The 16,608-nt window shown below is 41.7% G+C and overlaps 1 protein-coding gene across 3 annotated transcripts in view; it reads right to left on the bottom strand.

Moving 5' to 3' along the window:
* The window catches only part of LOC6730617 (mitogen-activated protein kinase-binding protein 1), a 55,511-nt gene that overhangs the window by 37,211 nt on the left and 1,692 nt on the right, over positions 1-16,608 (bottom strand). The gene's annotated exons all lie outside the window — the stretch shown is intronic.

The raw sequence follows: 16,608 nt of genomic DNA, 5'->3' as shown, positions 1-16,608 counted from the left end.
TGAGTGCTGCATTTTGATTTATGAGCAGTGCTAAGATGCTTTCTGTGAATTATCTGAATTTCAAATTGATAATGAGTGCCCTGAAAGGAGGCTTTTGGGTCAAGAATTGATTTAATCACGCTCCACTAAATACTCAGTTCGTTCAGTCAGATTTAGAAGACTCCACCCATTTTCTGGAATTAAATCGTTAAATCCGTTTACGACAATGGATTCAATAAAACCCAAGGCCGACCAATATTTGTTTTCGGTTCCTCGCCTACGAAATTGAGTTTGCCCACATTTCGAGCTGAGTTCGCAATTTACCCCAACATTTTATGGATCATTTAGCATATGAGAGGAGGCCCCAAAGAAAAACGAAAGCCAAGCATCGTGAAAAATATTGCAAACTTTGATTAAATTCATTTCGAGGCCTTTGACTCTTTGCGAGTGCGAATCGAGTTCAATGAATTTCTGTGTCAACAGCTTGCAAGTTTTAATTTATTTCGCCGCGTTTTGATGACTCGATTTAGGCATTCGATGAACCTCAAGCTAAATTTAGTGAAGTGGAAAGTTTTAATCACTACTTTCCTCATTTGCGAAAATTATACTATACATAAGTTAGCAGCAGGACAGCCAAAGTTGTATCTCAACGCTTCAAAAAGCTCTTTAATTATTTTCTTTGCATTGAAATAATATTAAATCAGCGAAGACTTGCTACAGACCGTACCCTACAATTGTACAATAGGTACTGCCAATTTGAGCAAGCTGTTGTCTTAAACCAACAATCCTATTTAACAGTCTACATTATTTATTTATTGTATTTGCTGATATAAATAGAACTCATTACCCCAAATGGGGGTACTGCAAACTTTTTACTGACAAAACTTCAAGGAGTGTAAAAAATGCAGTGCTTTCCATCTGAAAATAAAATTTAATGTACAGACTATACTCATTATTTTAAATATATTTTTTGCGTACTCAAATTACAAATTTTCTCCCATTAACTCGTCTGCACAGTGTAATTAAAATACAAATTCTCCAGCCACAGCCGAAAACGCCCCCGTGCAAATAGTTTACGAGGGGGAGTAATCTCGTGGTGTTTTTGGGAGGAACCCGGTGGCAAAAAAGCAATCAAACAGGCGCCTTGAAAGAGGCGGCACTTCAAACTGAAATCCAAGTCGATGGCTATGAATTTCCAGCTGATGCTGAGCTCAAAACTGAAGCTGGAAAATCGGCCAGAAAGTGCATACTGCATGCAGCGCGTTTTATTTTCCTCGACGCCTCGAGTGTTAATAAAATGTTACACTTAAGTTGCCATGAAAGGCGGTGGAGGGGGCGTGGCACATCCACCGTATGTGGTAAACATTTTTCCAAGAGGAATGCAAAATGAATTGCAACCAAATGGAGCTGTTGCCGCTGCAGATGATGTTGCCGCAGCCGTTGTTGTTGTTGTTGTTGCACAAGATGATTGCAATTCCATTTCCAATGATTGGCAAACAGCATCCCCAGGGGCGTAGCGCATTAGGGGGCGGGGCCGGGGCCGGGGCCGAAAGGGTGTGAAGGCAACACGTCTTGGATCCAAAAAAAAAAAAAAATTCATACGAGGCCCATGCAATATCTAAGAAATTTGCATGATGTGCTTGCCACATGGAAAATGTTTTAAAATGCACTTGCAGACATAATTGCAATTGTAAAATGACTAGACAAACTTCGAAGGTTTTTCTTAAAAGTAAATACTAAACGTATTTTAAATACCTTCACTTCAAAACCCAATACCCAATAAAATTTTCAAATTTAAGTTTCTAAACATTGTTTTACAGTGCACTACATAATTTATGCCCCTTTTACCATGAGCTGTTGTCTAGGGAAAAAACTAGCGATAACTTTAAGTGAAAAAAAGATGGCAAAATTTAAATACACATGTGAAAAGGCGAGATGAAAACCCCATAAGAAGGTGGATAAGTGGAGAAATAATTCCAAGCGAGACAATGAGGCTGCAGAAACAAACGCAACGCAAAAATGTACACGGAAGTCAACGGGGGATAAAAACAACGAAAATGAATTTCCAAGTCCGAATCGCGGGGAAAATGGTTTTCCAATTTGGCACGGACCTGTGAATCTCCGGGAAAAGTGCAAGTGCAAAGCCCAAAGCAAATAGAAAAGCGAGCGCGAGTTAAATGGGCGTTAAATTGGCTGCAGCAATCGCATATGGAAATCCATAGGGCCTATTAAGACCACTCCACTAAATACTCGAAAAACATTAGCGTACTTTCGTACCTGAAACTGGGTTCAATGCCCCGCCAAGTAAAGAAAGCCCTCGTCTTTCGCATAACGAAGAAAATCTCCGCAATTGACGCAACATTTCTGCGCACACACTCGAGACAAGGCACTAAAAAGAACATAATGAAAAGCGAGCTAAATTATGAAAAGATACAGAAACCCAGAAAGAAGGGGGCAAATCTTCGCACACCAAACTAACAATGGGAAGCCGCCACCAACTGGCTTATAAAGTTTAAACAAAGCCGAGCAGAATAAAAGCAATAAAAGTACAGCCACTATCGTTCCGCGAAAAATGGCGTCACTACCATCGTCGTCCGATTTCCAGCTATCACAGCGCTAATTATACATATTACTTTATATATATAGCCATTAGTTATCAGCGTGCAGAAATAAAACGAATGTGAGCCGATATGAAAAGTCGAGTCGGGGAGAAACACCACTGAAGAATCGAACGGTAAAAAGTGAAGATGTGTCATGGGGTTTCGAAATCTCTTGTTTATTTCGCTGGCGCCTCGGGCTTCTTCCATTGTTTACCTGTCTCTTGAGAAAGGTGTTCTTGGCTTTTCTCCTTTTTTTAGCCATCAACAGTTATCAAACGGTGGCAATAAACACATATTCATATAAATATATTTGATGGTTCGATTATGGCATAGATGTTGAACAAGTCTGTTGACAGATTGAAGAACCTATCGGCGAGGCAGGAATCTTACCAGTGTTCAAATTGACACTTGTGCTCACTCAAAGAAAAGCGATCTTCGGCATGATCTTGACCCCAATGTTACGGCAGATTATAGATCATTATCATTATTTTCAATCGGTTGTACGCAACGTGGGTTCATCAAATGGCGACCTTAATTCATTGATTTATAATGATTTATTGTTAAATTGCCTGTTCATACTCATAATCATCAAGTAGATGGGAAATCCATTAGATACTCGCACTGCATTTGTACAACAGACATGATCAAATTATAGCTTAACTTCAACTGCGCTTAGGAACATCTAACAGACTGCACAAAGTGCGTGTTAGTCTTACCTACTAAAGATTAAATTATTCTGTAAATAAGACTTAACATTTATGGCCCGTTTCAGATGTTTGAATTCCTAACAGATTGTGAGTTGTATCCAATTCACTTCCACCTGGAAGCTTTCAACAATAAGCTGTCCACTCCAACACTTGACAACATTCAACGGGGAAATGGAAATGGAAAATCAACAGAGCTCATCAGCATGCTGCAGCTTTCATTCAAAGCCGACTTAGAATTCAAATGAGCAAAGTGTAATTAATATGCCCAGAAAAGAGCAGACTTCTGGTTTTGCTGGCAGGTTGCACACGTCAATGGCAGGCCCAGAATCCCCAGATTCAGATTCAGATTCAGATTCAGATCCGAGCTGACAGCCTCATATCATATCAAGTAACCTTCGTGTGGAAACAAACAGAAACCGGTTGCCTGCACTCCGCTTATATAAAATTATACACACTACATGGGAGAGGGTTAGGTTATGCGGTCGCGTAATAAAATTAGAAAATGCCGGGGTTTTTGGGCGCCCGGGAGGAGGAAGTGCCACCCATCAGTCCAGCAACCCACCAGCGGAGCTGCAGCCGAGCGGAAACCGTTCGCTCTTGTTGGCCATGTTTGCCACTTGGCTCTCAGCTGTTCGCTGTTAGTTGTTGCCTGTCGGCCGTTGGCAGATCTCAGATGGCTGGCCATTTCTTGACACTTGACAAACTTGGTTAGGGGGTATTTGCGGGGCAGATTGGACAGCGCGATATCTAACCAGAGTTTGCCCAGAGGAAATCGCATTAAAAGCATAGTAGTTAAGCTTACAATGAAAAGTTTTCCCACCAATAAAGAGTACTTAATACCACAAGCGGTTAAGTTGTTAATCAGTTAAAATAGTATGGGTTCGAAGGCTTGGAAATTCTTGAATAGGATATAGGATATATTCTGTTTGATACCGTGTATTTCGTGTATACATTTAGTTAGTTATCTATGTAGTTATGCAAATTCGTCAACAACTGTCACGTAATTACGAATATCAACACCCACTGATGGGGAACTCTTATCGACAGAACCGAGGGTGCCGGTTCCCGCACACAGGGGGCGTGTTTGTCGCTGTGCTCGTCGTATCAGCTCATTAAGTCGTCTGTGTCTAGGAAAAAAGTGATTTCCAGGCGTAACAATTGCTAGTGCAGCAAAACGCTGAATGGGCCACTTCATTAGCATTGTCAAACCAACCGCGAAATGACTCAACTTACCTCGACTTTCAGCTTGGGGAACAGAAATGGGAAATAAGTCGAGATCAAGATTCTTCAGGCCTTGTCTCGTAATCTCCTCAACTTGATGGATGTGTCTTTCTGTGTGGGCTCGTGAAAAATAACAAAAAAAAAAAACCACTTAAAAGCATACATAAATATCAATTAAACGTTTGGCCACTGAACTTTTGTTTGACTTACAAAACCGTTCAAGTTTAAGTGATTTCTGAATTTCTGAACCATGAAGAGTCATTTGACATGCTGAAGGTCATTGTCTTGGGGGATATTCACGCATTTTGGGTCAAAAATTGGGCAAGCTTTCCCCCCAAAACACTAATTAAATGTCACAGCGAGTTTAACATAATTTTGGCCCAGCAATTGTGCAATTGTCGCTGGAAAGTTATGCCGAAGTTAACCCAGTTTTTCGGCCCTGTTGACTTTAATTTGCAAACGAAACCGAAAAATGGGGAACACAGAAGTTTCGACTTCATGACATACCAATTGGCATAGGTGAGTGAAAACCGCTGAAAAGAGCGTGAAGAACAGCGGACTAGCTCACAGAATTATTTTATTATTTTTTGACAATTCGATGAGCAGAGAAAGGCAAAGAAAGCAGCGAACTTCGAGTCCAGGAAACGGAATAATGACACTAAAAAATTGCTCGAGTGAGTCATTAAGCTGGCTGGAAAGTCTCGTTTCTCCGTCTCTTTCCGTCGCTCTCCGCCCGTCTCTTTCCCTCCTCCTTTGTGGAAGCAGCCATAAAGGAAGCAATCCACACACCTCAACGGAACTCAAGGGGCAAGGGCAAACACCTTGAAGAACCCAGGGGAGACACAAAAAAGAGAGGTGCCCAACTGCATTTCCTTGGCGCTTTGTGTGTGGCATAAAAAACACCTCTTGGCCAAAGGGAATTCGGAGGAGCCATAAAGGATTTCCTTTGTTCTGCCTGGCGATGAGGTCAAACGGGTCAACAAGAGAGTGAGTTATCATTAAAATTCAATGGTGCTTGCGGCTAAATGCATTTCACCATAATGCTTGCAAGCTATTTGCATTACACAATTCTCACAATCAACCAACTACAAGTTACTCCCTATAAACCCAACTCCAGAATCGATGTACTAAAATAATAAGTTTATGGGTGTGTGAAACAAGAGTTAACAAAGTAGTCCTGTATAAATTAAGACCACAGCAAACAAGGCGAAACTACCACGCATAAGGAGTAAACAACCCAATCAATCCCACTTTCCATCATCTCAGTCATTTTTCCACCATCGTTTCTTACATTGTTTACTTTTGCAAGTTTGGCAGGAAGCAGACAAACTGACGATTTGGCCAACCAAAAATATGCAGACAACAAAGACGGAAGGTTTTCCAAGGTGCACACAGAGGAAAATCGCACCATTAACTAGAAGCATAGTAAATATAACAAATTCATATATAAAGAGTTAATAATTAAATATATTTTAAAGATTACTGATAAGTGGTGGTCTTGAAACAAATCTTAAGAATGCGAACTGTTAATTGCAGTGTAGCCTGCCTTCGCCTGTCTGGAAAACTTTGGCTTGAAAGCGAGGGAAATTCAACCTGCGGGGGCGTTGTCAGCATTGCCAGACATTTTCCGACCGCAGCGGGAAAAGCGTTGGGGAAAATGGGATAGAGGGAGGGGGGAGCGACAACTAACTAGAGCTGACAGTGGCTGGGATGAATTGAGTTGGCATTAGTCAAACCAAACAGAACTCACTGAAATGGGGATGGGGAAAATGGGGGAAGCACCTCAAGAGCGCAGAAATCACAGGTAAGAAACCCAGCAATCGCCCCTCGTTCCGCTAAGTATATCAAATTTTTTCCAGCTACGTGTGCTGCTTCTCACGCTCCAGCTTTAGTTCATCGGAACAGATGTTGGCAAAAGTATTTCTCGTCCACATGTATCTACACATATATATCTTTTTTCGTTTTCAACTTTTTTACTCATACTTTGCCCGACTGCAACATTTGTTGGGCAGACAAAGTCGCCATATTATTCGCCAAATTCACATGTCAGAGAACTATTGCAAGGAGGGTTCAAAGTTTGCACATATAAACCAATATGTTGTATTCCGTTGGCTTCAGAATGATGTGCAAGTTCCCTGGAGGAATTGTCTGGACAGTTTGAGAAGTCAGCTTTGTTCAGTCAGGCATTCTAAAAATGTTGTTAGCTAGGTAAGTGTGGCAAATATTTCAGGGGCATATTAAAAGATTACCAATTAAACAAATCCGAACAATGCTAATAAAAAAGCCAAACAAGCGAATTGCGTTATCAGAAATGTTTATAAACATGCTTTTGCAATTAGGGCACTTCAATTATGAAATTCCCGAACAGCATTGTTAGCATTGTTGCCCCCAAAAACCGTTTACTATAAATCAAGCCGAGCTGAGACAACTTGGGGAACAAACAAAAACCTTAGCCAAACTACCGGGCTGTCTGGGCCAGGTAATAAACAATCGAAGCCGGCAAGAATTGAAACTCGAGGCCGGACCAGTTTTTCCGTCACTTGGGGGGATCGTTCAATCGTCGGAGTAGGTAAACAAAAAAGCCACGTTCCAAAGTCACAAATGAATTGCAACCAATGTGGAATAATTTGAGTCGCGTCGCGAGCGAGCATAAAACGCAGTCAAACAGTCAAATGCCATTTCCGACTGCAGTCAGACATGGAAAGCAACAAAAAGCAGTGGGGACAACTACGGCAGCAATAGTAACACCAGCAATAACAATGCCTACAAACAGCAATAAAAGTAACAGCTACAGTGCGGCGTCCCTAAAGGCGACGCTACTTTCGAGTATCTTTGGGAGTTTAGAAGTTTGGTACTTGTTACTCTTGTCTATTGCATTCAAATATTCTAATGTTACTCGAAAAGGTTACACATATCCGGGCTTGACTGTAACAGTCAAGTCAGTCGCATACCCAGGCCAGTTGAGCGCACGTGGCTCCCCAGACGGAAGCCAGTGGCCAACAAGCTGGCATGGGTGTGCCAAAGGGGGGTGGGCGCACTTTGGGGGCTGGTGGAGCCCAAGTCTGGCCAACAACACAGACTGGTCTAAATACCCAGCCAAACGGACTAAGCGACGTGTTTTATGTGCGTTCCTCGGGTATTTATGGAGTTGCATGTTCAGCCGAAGACAGTTGGGCTTATGTTTATTATTTTATGTTGTTTTTTTTTCGGTCTTTAGTGCTGCTCCTTGTCGTGGGTTTCGATGTGGGGACACCTGGGGGAGGCCCATACCACTGGGTAATTTTTCTAAGTGCAGCTCTTACATTCCTCCCCCATCGAAGAAGGCGCGCCCACACGAAACTGAAAAAAAGCGACTCCACACACCTAAAAACCAGCGCATAGCATATCATGGCTAATTTGGATGGCTGGAACGGTGGTGTAGCCACCTGGAACCAGAAGTAGTCGCCCAAAGTGGAGCAGTCCACTCTGTGGGGGTTGTACAGCGAATCGTTCATACCAAATAACTCCATGTGGTGCAGTTGAATGAATACCCTTCCTGATAAATAGTATGATAATCGCATGTAATATCCTACAGAATTTTATATACTCTAATATATGCTCCCATTTCTATTTTATCTCAAACTTCTAGAGAAACGCCCCAAAAACCACACAACTGCATTAGTTCTTTTCGGCTATTTTGACTATAATTAAACAGGCTGCTAAACGGTGGGCGTTGCCTGATATGAGATTCGTTTTTGTGAGCGGGTACTTTGTGGGCCATTGGCTCGCCTTGACTTTTTGACTTGAAGTTGATAGAAGACTTTGTTTACTACCTGCAACGATAAGAGACAAGTTGAAAATTAATAACAAATACATAAAGTCATACAATAGACATCATTAAAGCGATTAAATATTGGCACAGAGCTGTGGCAATAGGGAATATGGAGCGAACCTATGTACTCCCCTTCAATAAAAATCCACTGGGGAGCTATTCACATCTGTTGCCATCTCTCTCGCCCGCCTCGTCGGCTGTCTCTTTCTGCCCGTGCGAATTAACCCACTTTTGCTGGCCATTCGCACCATCAACAACTGCCAGCGAATTTAGGATTATGAAATCGAAAACGGCTCTTATTTAATTTCGTTTCATTGCATTTGTTTACCAATTGCTTTGGGCCATGTGAAAAGGCGATTTGAGTTAATTGGTAAAAGCGGAAATATAGTGCGCAATATTACATGGAAATTTATGAGCTGTAACTGAAGATGATTGAAATTGTAAACTGATTTGTTTAATCCCAGTATTGATGTTTGCATAGCCCAAATGATTATTCTGTGTTTTTGTTCCACATATTGAACAACAGTCAACTAAAATATCTTGTGTAAATATTTACCATTTTCATATTTATGAAAGTACTGTTCTATACCAAACTATGTACATTCTTACTTTCGAAATCGTTCTCGCTCTCCGCTGGACTAGAAAACCGCGAAGCCAGCCCCTCCTGCTTTCTCCATCTAAACCACCTGACTTTTCAATTTCCCATGCTTAATCATATAGCTAGACAAACATATTCGGTTTCCCAGACTTCTAACAAGGAAGCGGCACTCGCAGTGACTTTCAAACTTCGACACTGACCTCGGCAATGCCAAAATGCATTTAAAATGCCATTCAGATACGACGACTCGTTCCATTGGGTTCCGAATCCCCAACCCTCCCCACTCCGCAGCAGCAAAGTCAACAGCGACTTTGACTTTCTAAGGCAATTTACGTTGGTTGAGGTTTTATGGCTAGAAAGTCCGCTTGGGATCATAGAGTTGTAGAAAAATTCATAAGCATAAGCAAGCGAAAATCGTTTTGCGGCCATTTAGCGGGCCAATAAAAGTGTGCAACCCGTCAACGGCTTTATCAATTTCCATTTTTTCTAGCCGTGTAGCTGTGTGCACATGCATTATTAATGCCTCTGACAATTGCAACTGCATTTGGCCATGTGGCAAGGCATCGTCGCATTGTTTGCAACTGTAATTTGCCACTGGCAACTGAGAAAACTCTTTAGTCGCCATGTGTGAAATTTCCAAACTGCCGGCACAGTTTAGTTATAGTTATACTTTATACCCCTTTTCCACCGACAAACATCTGGTTGTGTGCAGATAAGTCCCTAATTGCATTGCCCAAACGGCTCAGAGGAGCAGGCCTAATTTATTACATCGGACAGCAGTTGGATTATTTATGACGCGCACTGTCTGCTTGCATAATCAAGTGCCACAGTGTTGATTGCCAATCGAAAGTGAAGTTGGCACGTGTGAAAAGCTTGGAAGTGATTATATAAGTAAGATGATAGCTATAAAATAGGAACACGAGGCAGATCTATAATCACAATGAAATCTTCCCTGAACAGACCAAATAAAGTGATTTTATCCTCAGCACTCACCTTGCCAAAACGGAAATGTTTAGACTTTTGTAGTTATTAACACATAAATATGTCTATAGGTGTGTAAAAAAAAACCAGCGAATGTCGAAGCCAAGGAAGAGTTGGGGAAAACTTATACAAAATATTTGATGCGTATAAATAATGAATTTGTATTTGGCAAATAAATTGTTCGATGCCACTTCGACACGCAACGCAGACAAAACTTTTAGCCTGATTGAACAACATAGTAATATTGAAAGGAATGTTCAAGAGTGATTGAATGAGTGTTTCCATATGCTGGCGAATTTTAGCCATGCGTAATATGTTGTGATGTAATTTTTGAAAAGAATGCAAAAGGAAATAAACAAATGATATATATATGCATATGTTTAAGAGTAGAGTAGAAATCTAATCTGCCACGCCCAGTTTTAGAAAACTTTCGCTTGGCTCGTAGGAAAGGTGGATAGAAAGTGCTATCGACCCCAAGAAGATCAAGATACATCCATGAGGCCAGAGCAAATCGATTGAACCGAAAGTTCGTCACGTTCGCTCACTTCAAATCCCATCAATGGAATACGGCAGAGATCGCAGTCATGTGCTTTTCGTTTGAAATGCTTTCGAGGGTCGCTCGTTCACTTTTGCCCACAAAAGCCGAGACGCATAAATAACCGGCAACGGTCATTTCGCCGATGACAATGACGAACCAAACCGCTAATCATACTTTAAATATTACAACAATACACCTGCCAGCCGAGAAAAATCGGCGAAACGTGCGCTTCATTAATATGTGAAAATAACAATGCGACAAAAAGCGGCAAAAACTAAAGTAAATGTTGTTGACAAGTAAAAGTCAAAGGCGTTGAACGCGCCTAACGAGGCGCAACAAATGGGTTGAATATATCAGTGCATATATGACAATAATATGTTTATATGTTTAAGATTCAGCTTTGAAATAGTGGCATAGATGAATTCCTCTTTCATTAACTTGGCCCAAACTGATCCAGCTGACCACGTTCAATCGCAACTTTCTTTTCAGAGCCAGAAAATGTAACTCAAACTATAATTGATAAGCGACTAAGGCGACTTTCGTTGCGATTAGAAAACCGAAACGAAACGCCGGGGAGTGGAGTAAAAGTATGGCCAGTCGAAGCAGGTGAGGGAAAAACTATTTAGTTGAGCGGTAATCGACTCTAATTGCGGTCTGGCTTTCGTGGGCCAAAGGTGTGCTGCCAATTACCCGGAGCAAAGTGCGATTACTTTCGGGCCAATAAAATTCGAAGGTTGCAGAAGCACGCGAGCTGCCATCCCATTGCCCATTTTCCATTTTCCATTTCCATCCGACCTTATCTATATAGCTGTTAATTAAATGTCTGAGGAGCAGCGATCCAAAATAATTAAACAAATTTACCGGCAGTTCGGAATTGAAAAGTAATTAGATTTAGGTGAAGTGTGGAAGTTTCAAGTGGCTCGCTGAGCAATTGGATAATCTTTCACATTTAAATATAGACCAGACACTCTTGTTGTTATTTTTTATGCTATTCAGCTCTTAAGAAAATGAAAGGTAAACAACAGGGAAGAATGCCCTTTGAAGGGCAAACATTTGAGATAATTAGTTGGATTTTGATCTGCGTTGCTTGAGACGAAAGATACACTTCTACTAGAACTTTAATCCGGTCCAGCTTTTGAAATGCTCTTACTACTTTTTGCAACATTTTTTCTCTAACCTTTCACACTCTATTTAATGACTGAGTTCACAAAGTTCAATAAACCCCGAAAAACGAGGTAGCGCTTTTGTTTTATTTCCGCTTTTCTCATTTTTCATTGAGCTGTTTTTCTTTAGTAGTTTAAATTTAAATTGGCGTAACAAGATACAGAACAACAACCATCGCATGGAAGGCGATCCCAGCGACAATAGGAAATTGTGGCCAGGGGTCAAGTTGAATTACTGGACAATAGCCATTCAAAAGAGACGGAAGCCAAGTCGCAAAGGGTGGGGTACTCCGCTTGTTCCAATTCATTTGGCAAGAACAAACAAAAAGAATAAAATAAAAGATACTGACAATGAAGAGGAGAAATGCCATTCAATAAATTTGACCAGTTGGTACCAGTTGGTTGTTCTGACATCATAACCCCATAAAACCCACACCTCCTCTGACCAATTGGATTCACTTGATTCATGGTAACAAAAGTGGCAACAAAAGGGCTATATTATATTTACAATTATAAATATTTTTATTCAAAACATTATGAAAGAAGGTTATAGCATTACCATAATTCAAATTTCATGCCCACTCTCCCTCCTTTTTCTTTCAGTATCTTGCAATTTCAACTTGAGCATTTCTGTGTATCTGATAGTTGCAACGTTGTCGATCCGCTTGTATCTTATCTTTCCGCGTCTGACCCAACCGACTTTTTGCGCCTAATGACAATAAACACGCGCTCATTCACACAGATACTCACACCCACATTCGCATTCGCATCCACATTCACATTCACGCACTCGTGGAGTCAATTGTGTTGACCATGGCCAACAGATTTTCAACATTCAATCATATTTGCTGACCCTCGCGGATTTTTATTTATTCGCCATTACCCCCCAGCTTATTTTATATGTATTTCTTTTCTGCAATTAGATACACACTCACACTTCCCTCTTATTTTGTGCCTCTTCGGTTTACTGGTTTAGTGCCGATTTTGCCTAGTGCAGCATTTTTTTCATTTTCATTTCCCTTCCCATCTCTTTCGATTTTTCCCCGAGCTTTCCGCCTAATTAGTTTGCTTTTTTTGTATTGATTTTTCGCCATGTGTGAGGTTTTTTCTTTCGGTTTGCAGCTATTTGTGTTGCCTATTTTCGTTCTTTAAGAAGGCGAACACACAAAACACAGAGCATTAGCAGATAAAATGGCAAACACTCCCACAAAAAGAGGCCAACGAAATGGCAAGGAAACAAAGTTTTGGCAAGCGCTTTGTTATTGATTTTGTCTGCTGATTTGGCCTGTGATTGATGCATAAAACCTTGATCTTGATGAGCTATTTAAAAAATCCGTTTAATTAAACCGATTTGACCTCACTATTTAATATTTATTCCGCTTAGTTTTCCATTAGCTTATATTGTATTAAGCATTATAAAGCTGTTTTTGCTTTGATCTCTTATTTAATAATTTATTTCCCCTGACAGCGCAAAGCGGTGAAAAACACTTGAGAACCTTGCGCTGGCTTTCCTGCGATTTTTTTATTTATTTATTATTTTGTTTTTGTTCTAACTTAGCCACTTGACGCTCACTTTCGCCTTTTCTCATATGTGTTACGTCTTTGGCTTATCTGTTTGCCAATTTGTTTTCCTTTTTAACTTGTCACTTGCGGGTGATATTGCGGCTAAAAACTACGTTCTAATTTAGCTGATGAGCCATACGTATACGTAAAATGGCTTTCCTTTACTGTATTCTATGAGATATGATTCAAAATGAAGCAGAATATCAATACATAGATATGCTAAAGGTTTTAATAAAAGGTTTTGATCAAACTTTCGGACGAAATTCAAGCAATTTTGCTGCTGGTCTGAAAACAATAAATTATAATTATTGCCCGTTAGTTTCGGTCTGGCAGTTGGCCAAAGGCAGTAATATCTGTCGAGAGATGAGGTCGAGCAAACGCAGCTGTTGCAATACAGAAACACATTCGAAAGAGTCCTCCCTGCAGGTCCTCAAACATTTTTCCCCCACCAGCTCGACAAGTTTGAGGACAGACAACTTTTTCCGTCTTTTTTTTTATTGCCAGTCTGTCACAGACACAAAAAAAAAAGAAGAAAAACGGAGCAACATTGCCTTTAAAAAATGCCACTGAAAATACAAGCAACTTTGGCCGGTTGTTTGAGGGGCCACTGCATAATACTTCCTCTTCAAACTTGGCACAAGCCATGGCCAAAGCCAATTGCCGGCACTGCGGACCGCGTTCCAATCCCACTTAATGGGTTATGGCATCCATGGGGCACTGCAAGGGAGGAGCAACAATGTATGGCAGGCCTAAGCCCAAATCATCACTGACGGCTAAAACTTGTAATCCCGCAATTTCGCTTGATTAAGTTGTTCGTAATAGTTCGTTAGTTGAGTAAATAAACTGATGTGATTACGGGCTGATGCGGGGAAAGTGGAATGTGATCCGCGATCATGAGTTGGCAGTTCCTCATCGCACAGCCTCAAATTGTCTCATTCCTGCGGCATTAACTTGTCATATCGATAACCATACAGGTAATCTTGAAAAAGCTACTAGCAGCACAGTATTCTGTCTTCAATTCCCACCATAAATTGGCAAATGTTGCTGCAAACCTCGCATAATTGCCACTTCCAGTGCATAAATTAGTTGCCATAGATTCCAAGGGCTGCTGCTCCACCCCCAAAACTAGTTCTCATCCCAAGACTCCCACATAAAAGATGAACAGCTTTAAAGGCGGCAGCACATTCTAATTAAGCCACAATACAATGCAATTCAAGTCATTGGAAACGACCTCAAACAATGGCCGTGCAAGAATGCGTGGAGAGAGGAAAAGCCTGAGGAAATCTTCAAGGAAATCAAGCCGGGATCGGAGTGGCGAGGAGTGTTTTCCGGGCATAAATACTCGTACTCGCGCCGATACTCCGCTGGAGTTGAGTGCGAAGGAGGAGGGCCTTGTGTGCTCAGCAGCCATGTCTTATCGAATCGGGTTTGCCATTAACTTGGCCCGCACCAAAGTAAACTGCATTCCAGCCATACTCAAGTGCGAGTAGAACCCTCCCGGGCTGCCCCATCCGCTCCGAACCTTCTGCCCCCCTTCATCGACAGCATTTTCTCCGATTCTCCACCTCAGGAAGCGCCGGCAACTTACCCGATATCAATAAAAGTGCACAGAGCTGAGATAAACTTGAAGAGCACCAGCAGGCCAGACACAAAACAGAAATAAATAGGATGCAGTTGTGCAGCTAGCCCACCTGGAATGCCCTGCCGAGTAAATCGAAAGATGACTACCTTTGTGTGAGCAATATACCCTTCGGAAGAGCATGGAATATGGATGTGCCGGAGTTCTGGAAAAAGGTGGAAGAGACACAGCTGAACAGCAGCAGCAGCAGCAACTTGCAACCAGAACAACAAGGCAACAAGTGGAGGGAGGGGGCGGAAGGCCAGGAAAATGCAGCAGCAAAAATGTTGCACCTTTGTTAGCTGTTGCTGCTGCTGCTGCTTGTTTGTCGGCGGCGACTCTTGACTTCTGGCGGCCTAATGGATATGCAACGCATACGGCGAATTATCCAAAAATGTTGGCCGGAAGGGAGAAGGCGCAGAAAGGTGGCAGAACACACAGGTGAGCTCTGAGCCACACTTCGGTCGAGACATTCCCCCAGGTTGCCATAATTTTGAGCCTTTCTTTTTGTTTGCCTTGTTGTGTTGCCTTGGCAAATTTACAGTTGCATTTTGTGGAATGCACACGGGAATTCTTTTTGGCCTGGCCAAAACCTGTTTCGGGCTTCTCAACTGGCAGAGTTGGCTTATGAAAAGTGATGAAAATTGGGCGAAAATCGGCACATAGCTGTCATAAACATAGTTTAGAAAGTTCAAGGGAAGTGCATTATACTAGCTGTATTAAAAAACAAATTAAAACCAATCTGTGCAATCAAAGAATACCAAACAATTCTTGCCTGATTATGTACTAGCCAACATTTTGCAGCTTCCTTTGCTGGCATTTCTGGCCTTTTCCTTATTTCCCAGTTGATTGCGGCCGACACAGACTTCCAATTGAGCCGTGGCCATTAGTTGGAATATACGGCATAATATATAATGGGCCCAGTTTAAAGATGCGGCCAATAAGAGAGCGGCTGAGATAAAAAAGAACGCAGAAGACTGGCCAAAAGGCAATAAAAGAAGACGAGGCACCGAGCCAATGATTTGGGTGTGGAGGGGGGAATTCCAAGGGGGAAGAGCCTGACAATGCCGACGCAGTTCGAATATTCAGATTTTCATATCGCATCTATGAGATACGTGAGCCCCTTGGCACACTCACAAGTACAGTGAGAGAAATAAGAACAAGAACGCAGGAAATCCTTCGCAACTGCGAGGACGAGGGGTTGGGGATCACCTTAACCGTCTGTAGATAAATTGCTCAAGCGGGAGAAACGAGTTGAATTCCAAAACTAGAAAAGATGGCCAGCAACGACTACAAAAACACTCAATGCGCACCTGTCGCCAGGTAAAAACGCAGCCGGCGAACGTCTTAGTCAGCAAGGCAAGGCAGAGTAAAAGGGAAAAATAAACCAGAACTCAAAGACAAAAGTCCAGAAAAATCACACACAGGTAGAAAACAAACAGAATGGGAAAAGTGGGAAAACAGAGAAGATCCCGAACGCAGAGAAGAATCGAAAATAAGACAGCGCGAGAAGCGGAGATCTAGCATATAGAATCAAAATCCACCTGTCACCGCCGATCTCACCATTCTTATTTCTCTCTCTCTCTTTTCCAAATTCTTCTTAATTCTGAGCGGCTTTGACATTTGATCGCGAGTTTCGGGTTTTCCAATGCGCTACTCTCTACTGGGAGTGTAGATTCAGCACAGCAGTCTTATTGGTAATGGAGTAGGTTAAGTTCGTACGTCGAGTTCTATGGAGTGTTTCGACAAATTCTTAAGACATGTATTGTTTTCAGAAGAATATAATAAAGATTCAGATGATTCATGCACTAGTTTCGACAACTTTCTTA

The sequence above is a fragment of the Drosophila simulans genome, chromosome 2L (assembly GCF_016746395.2).
Source record: "Drosophila simulans strain w501 chromosome 2L, Prin_Dsim_3.1, whole genome shotgun sequence".
NCBI classification, from domain to species: Eukaryota; Metazoa; Arthropoda; class Insecta; order Diptera; family Drosophilidae; genus Drosophila; species Drosophila simulans.
This window is presented reverse-complemented; position numbering and strand designations above follow the sequence as displayed.